A 14,709-nucleotide genomic window follows, 5' to 3' on the forward strand; every position below is an offset into this window, starting at 1 on the left:
GAACCCGGGTGTGGGAGGCGAGAACGCTACCGCACCACAGGAAATAATTACTTTATGAAATTACCGATCGTTGCATTCGAAAAGTAACTACTACTTGTAATGGTGTTAGAAGCAACGCGTTATTCCCAACTCTGTTACGACAATGTGAGGAAGTGCAAGGGTATTGTCGCATAAGTTACATACACTAGCATAAAGCAGAAATACAGGAAATAGACTATCATTAACTAATTACTAACATAATGTAAGGAATTGTTGCTGGCGGCCAATCAATTTCCCATCCAGCATTGCAGTGTAGTTTGACTTAACAGATTCTGTGTACTTCTTGTCCAATTTGTATTACTTACTGTTTTCTGTTTTATTCCGAGATATTTACCGCCAGTCACAAATCATCGACATCTAGCCAACTTTCTGGTTTATTCTTCTTGAAAAAAAAAAAACAAATTAATTTAAATTTATCATTCAGATTTACGTTATTTTGATCAGTTTCAAAAATTCTGTAGACAAAGGAATTAAAATGAAGGGTAATACAAGATACCCACCTCCACGGTGTGGGACACGGACAACGGTACTATCGAATGTGTCTGCTGGAGGGAGCCGTAACCTGTGCCCATGGAGCCTTGTATACCGATCACAAAGGGACAGTGGCAAATTAGAAGCCCACCGAGACTCATCGTAAGAAATTAGGTAGTTGGTCTTTTGAAAAAACAGAAACAGCCAGTGCCCAGGGATGAGTTTGGGGAAGAGCTGTGTTTCTGTATCGCTTCGAAACATCTCGAAGAGAGGCCAATGACCGGGTTCCGGCTTTTGTCATGCGTCAGTCATTCACTGTGCTGGAGTTGGCCGAAGGCTCGCGGAAACGGCCGAAAGCAGCTGCTGACGTTGCTGTGCAGCGTTGGCCCGTTGGCAGGCAGTGGATACTTTCCATGCCTCTCACAGTTCCAAGCCACTGCATACTCGATCATATCTAACAATCCCTTCTCATCTCTAGTAAGTGACACTCGACACACTATGTAAATGTTCTGGAGCAAACTTTGATTTGATGTGGCTTTGGCGGTTAAGTATCATACCATTTGAACGGTCTAGTAGCCACTAAAATGCCCTTGCTTATTTTGTGAAACATACAACAACGACCGACTCTGTGAGAACAACGTCCTGATCGTACCTGAAGGGGTCATTATGTTGGTTGATTGATATTGGGGAGGGGACCAGACAGCGAGGTCATCGGTCCTATCGGGTTAGGGGATTGGAAAGGAGATCGGCAGTGCCCTTTCAAAGGAACCATCCTGGCATTTGCCTGAAGCGAATTAAGAAAATCATGGTAAACCTACATCAGAATGGCTGGACGCGGGTTTGGAATGTCGTACTCCCGAATGAGATTCCAGTTTACTAACCACAGCGTGACCTCGCTCGGTTGTCACTAAGTAATTGGGGTTAATTAAGATTTTGAGTGCAGTTGTCATGTGTCACATACAGGCATTTCTTAGAAGAAAAAGAGTTCGATTAACGTGCAATATCTTCAGCTTTCGCGACGTCCCGATAGCTCTGGCTGCGTCACCATACTGCATAGTGTCACGCAATCTCTCCGTGTGACATCAGTAATCTCGCAGTACGAGCAGCTGCTACTCCTAGCAGCATTACCTCTGTGTCCACCTGCCAGCAATAGGTGCCAACTGACTAGCAATTATTTCCGCAGTCGATGAGCCCATTTTGCCAATCACCTGACAAATATTTCAGCAATTAAACTGCCAATAATTGGCTTTATCTGGAAACGACCTCGTTAAATTATATCACCCGCATGACCGGATTCCTTTGATGAACTTCCCAATATGCAGCTGCGAATTCGGAAACGACCGCTGCAGGCAGCCGTGTCTGCTGAATCATCTCGTGTATCCAACTTCGGAACAAAAACCCTATGCTTCTCTGTCGCAAAATAACTGTTGTATTAGGCCCTTTACAAAGACTACGTGTGTCCGAAGCTAGAATGTCTGTGTGAAGATTTAGATGTACTACATTTTTACCAACTGTTAGCCGGCCGCGGTGGCCGTGCGGTTCTAGGCGCTGCAGTCCGGAACCGCGGGACTGCTACGGTCGCAGGTTCGAATCCTGCATCGGGCATGGATGTGTGTGATGTCCTTAGATTAGTTAGGTTTAAGTAGTTCTAAGTTCTAGGGGACTGATGACCTAAGATGTTAAGTCCCATAGTGCTCAGAGCCATTTGAACCATTTGAACCCACAGTTAGACGTATTATAGCATAGCAGACACGATAATACTGGAAGACGGTATAATATTTAGATGATCTTAAGAAAGAATTGGAAAAAGTGTTGTATAGAATTGACAGGCATTTTAACATCGAATTTGTTCTTGGTGTGAACAACGCTAACAAACAAATATTGGAAATCTGTAAAAAGAACGCCAACGACCTACTGCACAGAAAAGTCGTTCATAAAACATTGTATCGAATCTGTCTTGTGGAAGACAAGGCTACACAAAATAGTCAATCTAAGGAAGAGATAAGAAGCAAATCTGTACAGATGTTGAACGCTTTCTTAATCATAGGGCAACAAATAGTGATATGGAAAGAGAAATGACTCCAGGAAACTTTACGTTTGATGTAAAGCGTTACATGGATCTAAAACGCGATGAAAACAAAGATGACCAATCTGCAAGCTTTTGAAAATTAGTGCTACGGAAAAAGTTGTGGAATTTGAGATCACTGTGTGGCGTTTCTGCCACATTTTGCGCCCACTTTTCATTTTTATTTTACTTCCACTTGCTTTAAGTCGAACACGAACACTGAGTAGCAGCAAGGCAGGTAAAGGGTGGCGTCCACTGAGTCGTGCGGCAGACGGTTTCAGAGCGTGGGGCCGGCCACTGGGGCCGAGCGGTTCGAGGCACTTCAGTCCGGAACCGCGCTGCTGCTGCGGTAGCAGGTTCGAATCCTGCCTCGGGCATGGATGTGTGTGGTGTCCTTAGGTTAGTTAGGTTTAAATAGTTCTGAGTCTAGGGGACTGATGACCTCAGATGTTAAGTCCCATAGTGCTTAGTGCGTGGGGCGCGCCTGCTGTCGGGGTCCGTATCGTGCTGTAGCACCGTACAGGCAGCAGGGAATCACACACTAACGTAGTTAGTTAATATTTGGTATTTGAACACTGCTACGTTCTTCCAGCCATACCGTCAACATTGGTAGCACTGATAGAAGGTTAAATATAATTTAATAAATTCATTAACAAAAGTAAAAACTTAAATGAGAAGAAAGTGTTAAGTTACTCGTTATAAGTGGAAGGCGATGGACCAATCAGAGATGCACATTGACTAAGCAGGCCCCATACTGTTGGTGCAACACACTAGGAGTGTCGTGCCTGGTACGAATGAGGCAACACGTATTGAGACGGTCAAGTTGAATTCCGATGCCAGTAGTTATTCGTCACAGTCAACAGTACCTCGGTAAACGTTTGTGTGGTACAACTAACTGGAAGTTTTGTGTCACGTATGAACAAATACTACATGTGCTTTGGACTGTATAGTGTATCGAGTTACCGAAAATCATTTATCGTGTTGAATAGTGCCTTGGTGAACGGTCGTGTGCAGACTTGAATGTTTTGTAATATTTTGAACACATTAGACTGTGTCTTGTTCTGTTGCTCTAAACATCGTTAGCTTCCTTAGAATTTCATTTAATGACTGAAGATAATCAGGCTCTTACTTACGTCTCTTGATCACTGCTAAATAGTAATGGACAAAAATCAAATGGCACCCTTTGTTTTGATACCATTGTTTCGTAGCAATAGATTTTCTCTCGCCCTGCAACTTCTGTTTAGCACAGTTTGTTGTTCGTACATGAATCCTGCACCTGTATGGAGGAAAAGCCAATCGGGACGAAATACGAAACAACTTAAGAGGATACCAGGCAGGTAAACAAGAGTCAGTGATGCTAACAAGGTAAAAAAACGGACATATTCTCAGAAACTGTATTGCTGATAGAACCTGGCATTTCCGTGTGGTGAAACCCGTCGTGTAACGGATCGGTAGGCGAAAATTAAAATAATAAACCGCCGTCGCCATTCATCTATTTTTTAAACGTTAGAAGTTGGCACTGTAATCAGAAAGAAGACGTCAAAATTGTAGTGGCACATAAAGAAATGACTACCAAAAAAGATTCATTAGTTGGTATTGGTACCAATTAATATACAGAAATGTAAAAACGTAAAAAAATTAGATGGACGAATGCATTTATCCAGAAGAAACAATGAAGATGAAAATAAGGTGCGGCTTCTTTGCGGCGTATATTCTATGTATAGTTTCCCCGGTGGCCAGCAGCAGTGAGGAAGAGCTGAACTTTCTGGCCAGCATTGATTTTGTTGCTACTTCGAACTGCACTGATCATGGTTTACGCCTGGGTCATGGAAATCATTGCAAATGCGAACTGCGTGTGAAGTGGACAGGGTAATTTGTCATTTAAGCATAACTCTAACCAAGTCATGGTTGATCGCATTTATACAGCAAAGAATCAAGGAGAGAACACTGGAGTTGTATTCCTTGTTATGGAAAAGCCTATTGACTGCGTCTGGTATAACGGATTATTATTTGAAATACACTCCATAGGTTGTTTAAGACATGTGCCCAAGATTATTGATTCGTTTCTGACGGGGAGGAGATTTTTCGGCAGCAACGATAATTCATGCAGCAGCACGAATTCAGTTATAGTTCGGTTGCCGCAAGGTTCGATTCTGATTCCTGTGATGTATTCCACTTACACTAACGACATACCTAAACAGGTGGGAGGCGAAAAAGCCCTATACGTCGAGGTTACAGAGCTATCCAAGTGCTGCCACAAGCTGAACATTATCGTTAGGCACCTCCAGTGGCGCCTGAACGAAATCACTCGATGTTGTACTGTCTGGAAGGTGAAAATAAATCGTGACAAGTGCCAAACGGTTCTGTTCACTACCAGGCATAAACTTCCCAATGGCTAACTCATAAACAGTGGCAGCCGGCAGGTGTGGCCGAGCGGTTCTAGGCGCTTCGGTCTGGAACCGTGCGACCGCTACGGTCGCAGGTTCGAATCCGGCTTCGGGCATGGATGCGTGTGAAGTCCTTAGGTTAGTTAGGTTTAAGTAGTTCTAAGTTCCAGGGGACTGATGACCTCAGCAGTTACGTACCATAGTGCTCAGAACCATTTGAACCATAAAAAGTGGCGGGAACTTCACTCTGTGTTATTCAGGCAAATACCTTGGACTCACCACAGAAAACTGATTGATTTCGAGGTACTACACAACCAGTGCAATCAACCAATGCTGTGTCCTGTTTGATCCACTGTGAAACATCCCCTTAAAAATTCATGAATTACTGTGCTGGTAAACCCCTTACGTTATTTGATTCTTAAACAGCCGAGCAAAACTGTACGTACTCAGACGTTAATCTCTTTACTTTATTCTGATCAACACTAAACCGACACACAATATTTTTAGCGCAACGCAATATGACTTTCAAACATCCTTACAAAAGAATGGCCCTGGCTAACAATAACCTAAACCTTTCATGAATCACTTACCTCACAAAAATCTTTGTTACTCGAACTACTGCAATACAGCGAGCGCCACTACTGCCAGGTAAATTAAAGATTCTAACTACGGAAGGCACTAACTGCTGATAGGCATAGTCAGCAAATGAAAGATTTTTATAGAGAACAATGTATTTACCTTAATAGTGTTCAAAAGTCATTATATATATATATATATATATATATATATATATATATATATATATATATATATATATATATATCCGCTCTCAAAACTCCGCCATCTCATTTCCCACATCCACCACTGCTGGCGGCTCACCTCCAACTGCCCAACGCTACACGCTGTTCACACCCAGCTGCCAAAACTACAGTAACAAATATTCCAACAATGCAAACCAGCCACACACTTCACGCAGCACAGTCAGTGATTTTCCTATAGAGCGCTACGTGGCGTTACCAACATTAAAACCTAAACAGCCTACTTACAACGGCACCCGCTCATAAGCAGTGACGAGCTAAGGGATGTCACAGAGATGGAAATCTGGCGTGACGTGGACCGCAGTACAAGAAGATCCTACCTGCAGATGTTGCACACGCCATTCTGTGGTCGAAGTTGGCAACCTGCAAATAGTGGTAATGGGGTTGATTCATCAGCCCCGATACCAGTACACGAACTACACATACAGTACACAGATCATTTTTACGATTACCTGTGTTACAGTCAGAAGTCAGATGGGCACAAACTCCTGCAGAGAATCAGCTTTTAATACACCCTAAGACAAGAAGACAAACGACGAGAAAGAGCTTCACAGGTTGATATACTCTGGACAGTTGTGGAATACCAGACATAATGTTGCCCGCCACATACACCCCGACAACCGAGCGTGATGGTCTGGGGTGTCATTGTTTTAATAGCTGGACACCTTTGGTTGTCATCTGCGGCATCATTACAATACACCGGTAGGTCGACGATATCCTGCACCTCGATTTGTTGCCCTTCCTGGCAAGCCATCCTGGGCTTACGTATCAACAGAATAATGTCCACACAAACACGGCGAGAGTTTCTACTGCTTTTCGTGTTTGTCAAAACCCTAGACTGGCCAGGAAATCCGCCGAATTTCTCACAAGCTGAGATTATTTGGAGCGTTATGGGCACGGAACAGCAACTACGTAAGGATTTTGGCGATCTAAGGCTCTAATTGGATAGAATTTAGCATTATATCCCTCAGGATGACATCTGAAAACTCTGTCAATCGGTGCCAAGCCGAGTAACTGCTCGCATAAGGGTCAGAGGTGGACAAACGAGTTACTGACTTGCTGAATTTATCGAGCTCTCTCTCTCTTGACTAAATCATCCAATTTTTCTGATATCGTAATAATCTGTTGTCTGTAGATGTACATCACATTTACCGATTTCCGTTCCATTCGGATAATTCCTTTGTGGAGCGTTGTTTCTTTGTATGTATCAGAGTATATGATCATACCACTTGTGGCCAAGTCGGTTCGCTGCTGAACACTTCGCTTATCATGTCGCTGCGTATATTGTTCCTTATAATAGTGTTCTTCTTATTTTGGATTTTCTCACCAGATCAGATTATAGTCCTGTTGCGAGGTCATGATGACATCCTTTTCTCTCACTCTGTTACAGTTCGACACACTTAAGATTTTATGTTTCTCATTTTCTTTGATGTACGGTATTCGAACTTTGGCGTTCTTCCCGTTTCTTTCTAATAATTTTGGATAAAGCCACATGACTCGTGTAAGCACATTTTCCAGAACCAAAACGGGATATCTGTGTTACCCGACTACAGTGTGTAGTGGCCATGTTGCCCCCATTTTTACGTTGTGGAGGTTCAATTTCCCATTCAAATGGAACGTAGGCTCGTCACTGAACACTAAACTTGAAACTTGTTATTTGCTATCTCCACACTCTTAATGAATTGACAAAACTTTACACGTCGCTGATTATCACTATAGCAAAGGACTTTTATTAAATATACCCTGTACGGTTTGAAAGAGAAAATTTGCAGCAGAACACGCCAGGAATGGCTATCTGTTGGTCAGCATGCCAGAAGACTTATTGTGCTTTACGTGGAGAAAACTATTGCGCTCTACTCTTGACCGAGCAAACGTGGGGGCCCTGTGGATATCTTCTAACACACAATACCAGTGTCCTGAAACTGCTGTTGACGTCATCCAACGCTTTGAGTCGCTTGACGAACAGTGCTGTACTCTATTGAAAAGGAGATCGGAAAATGGAAAACGCTTTAGTTCCTGTGTTGTCCCAAACCTGACTCAACGAGCGAGCGACGTAGGGGTAGCAGGGAAGCATCTTCCAGCAGCCATACGAACCAGAAACTTAGAATTGGCAGAAAATTTATTTCAGCTAGAGATGTGAAATTTATGGGACGTTTCAGGGTACTGTTTGGAGGAAAGCAGACTACAGTCAGTAATATACTATCAACAGGAAGGAAATACGTATTGATTAATAATACAATAAAACTTTAATTTTATTTGTCACATGTAAATATTTATAGAATAAGAGCTTGTGGCTAAAACGACTACATTTTAGATAAGCATGTAGTTCATATGTATTTAAAGATTCAAGATACCAAGTATCGACCAGTGTATTAAAAATGTATGTTACTGATTTTGATGAAGTCAAATGTGGCAACTAATGTAATTAATTATCTTTCGAATTGTTCAGCATGAAACACTCCTACTTCCAACGATTTTAACTCTACTAATTGTTGACTTTGAAGCCATGTAAATTTTATGAGAGTTGTTATTATTTTTCCAGTAGTTTACAGAAAAGTGACATTATGTGCAATGTACAAGTTAAAAATCAACCAGAAATATTTATCTTCTTTAATGTAGAAGATATAGTCTTGGAAAATCAGAATTACTATTATTCACATATGGGCCCAATAGGACCACGCGAGGTACAATCCATCAGTGTCGCTTTTGATGGTTGGCCTTCCTTTGCGTCCAAATCTGTTTCATCCTTTCAGAATGAACTCGCTTTCTTTCATCAGACCACGGCGTTCCAGTCCATTTTCTAATTTCCCTCTGAGCAACTTATGAATCAAATATCATTTCTGCGAATCTTTTTCTATGTGTAACACCCGCCTGAGCTATACCGGCTACTTGAAGAGCCTCCTTAATCAGAGTGATCCATTTAAGTGCCTCAATTTTGGCCTTACTTCTGATTTAGTAGAATTCTGCTATTTGTTTTATCAACCTACTGGATGCCATTCTTTTATAGTGCCCAAAAATTTAAGTCTTCGTTTCCTCATATCACCACGTATGTCTGTGTACTCTTTTACTTCCTTATTAATTATCAGACTATAAATTTCTCTATCAGTTATTTTGAAGCTTAATATTTTCCTGATAATCTTTCTTTCTTTCTTTTGAGTTTCTTCAATGTCCCTCTTTCTATTTGAAACTAAAGTTTCTGCATCATAGAAACATTCAGTTTTGATTACAGTCTCTTAATGCCTAAGTTTACTGAATTTAGAAAGTTATTTTCAGAATAATTTTTTCGAAACGCACTGTATTAATTGATGCATGGAGAGAGGCTGTCTTTGCTTACAATACTTGTAATGAGCTTAAGATGTTGGTGTAAGCTGGAAGTTGTTTGGACCACTAATTCTAAGCTTTAAAGTACTCAATTTATGATCCTGGGTCATGTGTAATAAATCCGCCGAAAATATTTTTGCACACTGTATTAGACTGACTACATTCCTGTCTCCTCTGTGGAATGAGTGGTCCTAAGCGCTTCGGTGCATTAGCACATCAGCGAACACTGTATATTCTGGTGCTCTCTGCGGTACCGGTAAGAACTACAATCGCGCAGTAGACGCTGCATCGGTGGCAATATCTGCAGCCAGGGACCCAACATTTGCGGCGGCAGCAGAACCCATGGCTCTGCACGTAGCGCGGGTTTTGCGGTGGCGGGCCTCCAGCAGCCGGCTGGCTGGCTGGCTGGATTATGCAAAGCGGCGGCGACGCCCGTGAACCTGGCGCCGTTCGGCCGCGACAGCTGACGCCCGCTCTCGTTATTGGCTACGTGAGCGGACTGGCGCATGCGCGCTGCGTAATTACGTCGCGCCCCGACCTGGGGGTTCCCCGGCATTGCCGAACCCGAACAGCTTCTGAGGACGCTAGCCGCACTGTCCGATCTCATCGTCCCTGTCACGTCTCTGCTGCTGGTAATAACTTCAGCGTCAGTTACGCTTGCCGGGACGCGTCGATAGGTGATGGATTCACGGAAACCAATAATCTACTTGTATTCTCCTTAACGTCTCGTGAACTTCAGACTCGACCTCCAGAGCAGCTTTACTTTACATCACATTGCCTCGGATAGATATGAACTAGACGAGAAACAATACTATTCATCCCAAACCGTTGTGATGTTTATTTCTCTGTACTCTATGAGAGGACACCAAACAAAAGTTTCTCGTACAAAAAAAAAGTTATATTACTTTTTTTAAGTCACTAAGCCGATAAATCAGTAGATTTACTCCAATGACTTTCTAATTTTTAATACCTATAGTAAAAGACGATTTGTCGAACTGAAAAAAATAATCAACTCACCTTGACAGACATGGTTTGATTTTTCTCAAGAATGCATACCCACTTCTTCAAGTAATGCAGAAAGTATAATCTCAAGGGGATTAATCAGACCGTTACGGCGACTGTAAAAAATCCTTCCAACAAACACACGCATTTCGTATGGCAACGATCATTAAATTGTGGAGTGGCACATTATCGAGATACAGAGAAAACAGAACAAAATACTTTAAGGAATACGTCACAGAGCCTCCGAAGCTAAGTTTTTGAAACGAAAATTTACTCACAGCCAACTAGTATCCGTCTGGTGACCGTCTTAAAATCACAGACTGAAACTACATCGAGATTACGGAAGGTTTCTTGTCATTTGTCACATATTCGGGTGTATGTTGAGAGTTTACGGTACTACTTTGGCAGCACAGTCTGGTTAACACCACAACGAATTGCCACTTTCTGTACTAATACAGTGATGGAAAATGTGTGAGGCGTTACACACAGGTATACACGGTGACTCGCCCTCCCCTCCCCCCCCCCCCCTTATCGATGCCGTTTTATGCGACCTGCGATGTTAATTCTGGCCTTCAAAAACCACACGTGAGACATTAATACTCTCTCACGCGTTACATGCAAACTATAAGTCCTACAGAAATAGTGAACGTGACCTTTTGCAGAAAATTTTGCAAGCTTCCATCTTTCTTTTGCAATCAATATTTTAATGAAATGCAAAGGTAATGTTAATCAGAAAACTGGAAGGAGTTGTGGTCGAAATAACAAATGATTTATTCATTCTCAACATCAAATGACAAAAGATGGCTAAAGAAACCGCACACACAAGCATTTGCTTTTATCTGACAAACGCTTTCAATGATATGCGGTCTATGGTGAAGAAAGTGATCAGCTGGTGATCAACACACAACATTAACCAGAACTAATCGCTTTACTTGACTTCGTACATGTGAATACGTGATATGGTCCAAAAACTATGCTACTATCAAGCATCTATACTCTACTATTCCATAAAGAAAAATATGGTACAAAGGACAGGGTGCTGAGGAGCATATATTGGAGCCCTACGCTGTAGCAGCAAATTCTTTACCCTTCTGCTGGTTAGGGCGGCACACCACAATGCGCTCGGCGACTGCAGTTGTTGATGGCAGCAATCTGTTATTAATGGCCCACACCCGAAAAAAATGTAAGTACGTGGTCTCGCGTTCAGCTGATTTGGAACGCAGATGCTTCCCTATGAGTCTCTGAAACCCCAGTGGATTCCAGTTTGCAGCTGGACGCGTTTACTGGTCTGCCAAACCAGTTTGACTCCGTGACACGAGTATGCATGACGGAATATGTCAAATGTTTAGACATCTGACTCAAAACAACTAAGTACGCATCACTCGTTGTGTGCGTGATGCAAGAAGCAGTACCTCTGATTGGTCCAGATGGTGACTGGTACTGGTTCTAAGTGGCACACTAGCGAAGGACACAAGTCTTACCATGTAGGTAGAGACCAGCCATTCGTTACTAGTGAAGCGGCAGTACAAGAGTGTCATTCTCTTTCTCTCAGCTTTCCTCGCCAACTCGCTAGTGTACCACATTTACATCTTAGACTACTCCCATGGCCATGAACTCACTAAAAGCTCCGTGTCTTCACAAGGCTGTTTTGTAGCAGAGTCTGTACCCCTGGGCGCCACTGACCTGCCCCACGGAAATTCGCAGAAACTCTCAGCCATCACATCAGCTTCCTACCTAACAGTGGCCTATCTTCTGCTTTATTGCCAGTCATCAATGCACTGCTGAAAGATCCAGTGACCCCTCCACGCTAGTCATCCTACAGGGGCGTGGCTGACGATTTACCAGCGCCATCCAATGTATCTACAGAATGAGACCGAGGGACTGGGTAGTCCACAAACGTTTTCACCCAGGTTCCGCGGAGGAAACCCTCACCTCGTCCCTCACCTGCCGTATGCTTTTACTGCAGCCAATTAACTCGGCACCCTCTTCCTTCAAACACAGGTAAAGCTTACCGCTATTCCTTCATTACAGCACACAAGATGGAGCATTAACTACTGCCAACTATTTAATCATATGAATGAAGTCAGATATAGCAACCAAGTAATAAAGATCATCTTCCCGAAGAACATTTAAGCAGTATAACACGATATCAGAAGTGAGAGTGCCCTGCAATCTCTCAATTTAAAGTAGTTAAATTTTGTACTGGGCGCGTCTTCACTAGGAGTCACAGCTTTCCAGTTATTCCAGACAAACATACAAAAGTGACCTGCAAATGGATCTCCACCCACACACTTCTAGTATCTTCTTGGTGGCACTCAATCCTACAAATGTGCGAAAATCGCCAACTACATGACCTATACACGATATTCGACCTGTTTGGGTCACTACTGATTGGACAGTTACGCAACCAGGATAATAAGCTATTTTGTCAATGTAATCAATTCAAACATGGCCACGAGGGTAATGAAAGAAAAAACGACTTCTGTGAACATTATGCTAAGACTAATTATATTGGCACATCAGTCCAAACTTAGCCCTCACAAAGACGATAGTTATGTAGTCAGACGGCCTCACTAATAGAGCAATCTAATTGTTTATTTTATGTAGTTCCAATTCACAAAATCTTTGATAAAACACAACTATCAATTTTACAATTTTAACTGCACGGTAAGGCCCCTCAATGAAGACAAAATAAGTCGAATTTGGGAAATAATTAGTGAAATCGCAAAGTTTTGGCCCGTTGTGGGAGGCAGTGCCATGAAAACCACACATGAAGTCATGACCAGTGTTGCCTGATTGAGAGAGAGGGGGTGTATTTGTAAGTCAGTTGTGAACGATTTTCTTGAATAAATCGAAAACTATGGCCTCTAATGCACAAATATACCATTACCAAACTCAACTATTTGAAATTTCCTACAAAAAGATCCTGTCCATTTTTTCCTGTGTGATAAATAGTTCGTGCATAACGAGTAGGAGAAATGAAAACTTCACAGGTTGTTTTTGAAGGCCAGATATAACATTTTGCATTGCATAAAACGACATCGGTAGGGGCAGGTGAATCAACCTGTATATTACAGATTCTGAAATTCAAACCAGTAATGTATTTTAAGCGAAAGAACCTTCTATAAACTTGTACTGTCTGTCTGTTCTTGAACACTAACTGCTTGACTGGAGTTAGTCATTTGCGAATCTACATTCGTTACATCAACTTTTGGCCTCACCACAGCGGCAGATTCCATGTGAGCATCACTGCCTGCAGAAGGAAACAAGAAAATAGAAAAATTTAATCATTTCAAGATGTGGAGGTGAAACGCAACAGTCATCAGTGATGGTTGAGCTTTTGTAGAAATGGCTAGGCAGCATAAATTTCGAACGAAAAGTTTTCCATGTAACGGTAGCCATGACCTCTCCAGCAGATGGAACAAGAATTACTTTTGCTTCAGTTGTACACTGCCAGAGCTTATCATACAATGTTCCGAGTGCACGTTTGTTTCTGGCTTATAATGGTGCATCTTTGCTTCACCTACTGCTATGTAGCACCAGAAAAAAATCAGTGTAATTGCGCTTAAACAAGTTAAAAAGCTTTAGAATAACTTTCATTTGAACAGATCTTGTAGAGTTTTTACTAGCATCGCACCATTGTGAGCAGAAAGTTGAGGAAGGCACAGAGCTTTGTGTAAAGTGTAATGGATACTGAGTGTCAATGCCTTTCCACTGTGTGGACACCCTTTACTATGACATGTGTGTTTCATTTGATCTGAATGTGTTATCATATCCTCCTACAACGATGAACCATCTCATCACCTCACTTGTCAATAAAATTACCTAAACCTTCAGGGTGTTGAATTTCTTTCCCAGTACTTTGTAAAACTTTGGATGAATCATCCTTTAGTGGTCTGATTATGTGTGTCCCTGTTGAAACATAAGGTCCAAATCGCAAGTCTGGGTGCGTCGATGGTGAATGAGGCTGGTACAGTGCGGCTGCCGCCTACTTAGCTCCGGTCGGTGGCAGGGCGTGTAGTGTGGGAGGAGGACGGACTCGTCGCCTGCATGCAATTTACATGGCGGGCAGGGGCGATGGGCCGGCGCGTGTGCTGCGGGCTGCCGTCCGATCAGGGTACTGGACACCCGCGCTGCAGTCAGGCAGCACTCCGCTCATTTCGCAGCTGTCTATCTACTCATAAAGCCACTGTACAGCGCTGGGAGGCGATTACGTTCATGTACTGAGCGAGGGATGTTTGGGAAACATCATAATACCTTGATAGGCATTCGCTATGAGGGAATATGGAAGTAAATAGGAATATAAAAAACGGGAGGAAGGTTTATCTGTTTAGCAAGAATAATAGACGGCACATTTCAGACTAGCTAACAGATGAAAACAAAAATTTCTGTTCCGACGCTGACAATGTTGAGTGTTTATGGAAAACGTTGAAGGCAATCGTAAAATGCGTTTTAGACAGGTACGTGCCGAGTAAAACTGTGAGGGACGGGGGAAATCCACCGTGGTTCAACAACAAAGTTAGGAAACTACTACGAAAGCAAAGAGAGCTTCACTGCAAGTTTAAACGCAGCCAAAACCTCTCAGACAAACAGAAGTTAAACGATG

The sequence above is a fragment of the Schistocerca nitens genome, chromosome 6 (genome assembly GCF_023898315.1).
Source record: "Schistocerca nitens isolate TAMUIC-IGC-003100 chromosome 6, iqSchNite1.1, whole genome shotgun sequence".
In the NCBI taxonomy this organism is placed as follows: Eukaryota; Metazoa; Arthropoda; class Insecta; order Orthoptera; family Acrididae; genus Schistocerca; species Schistocerca nitens.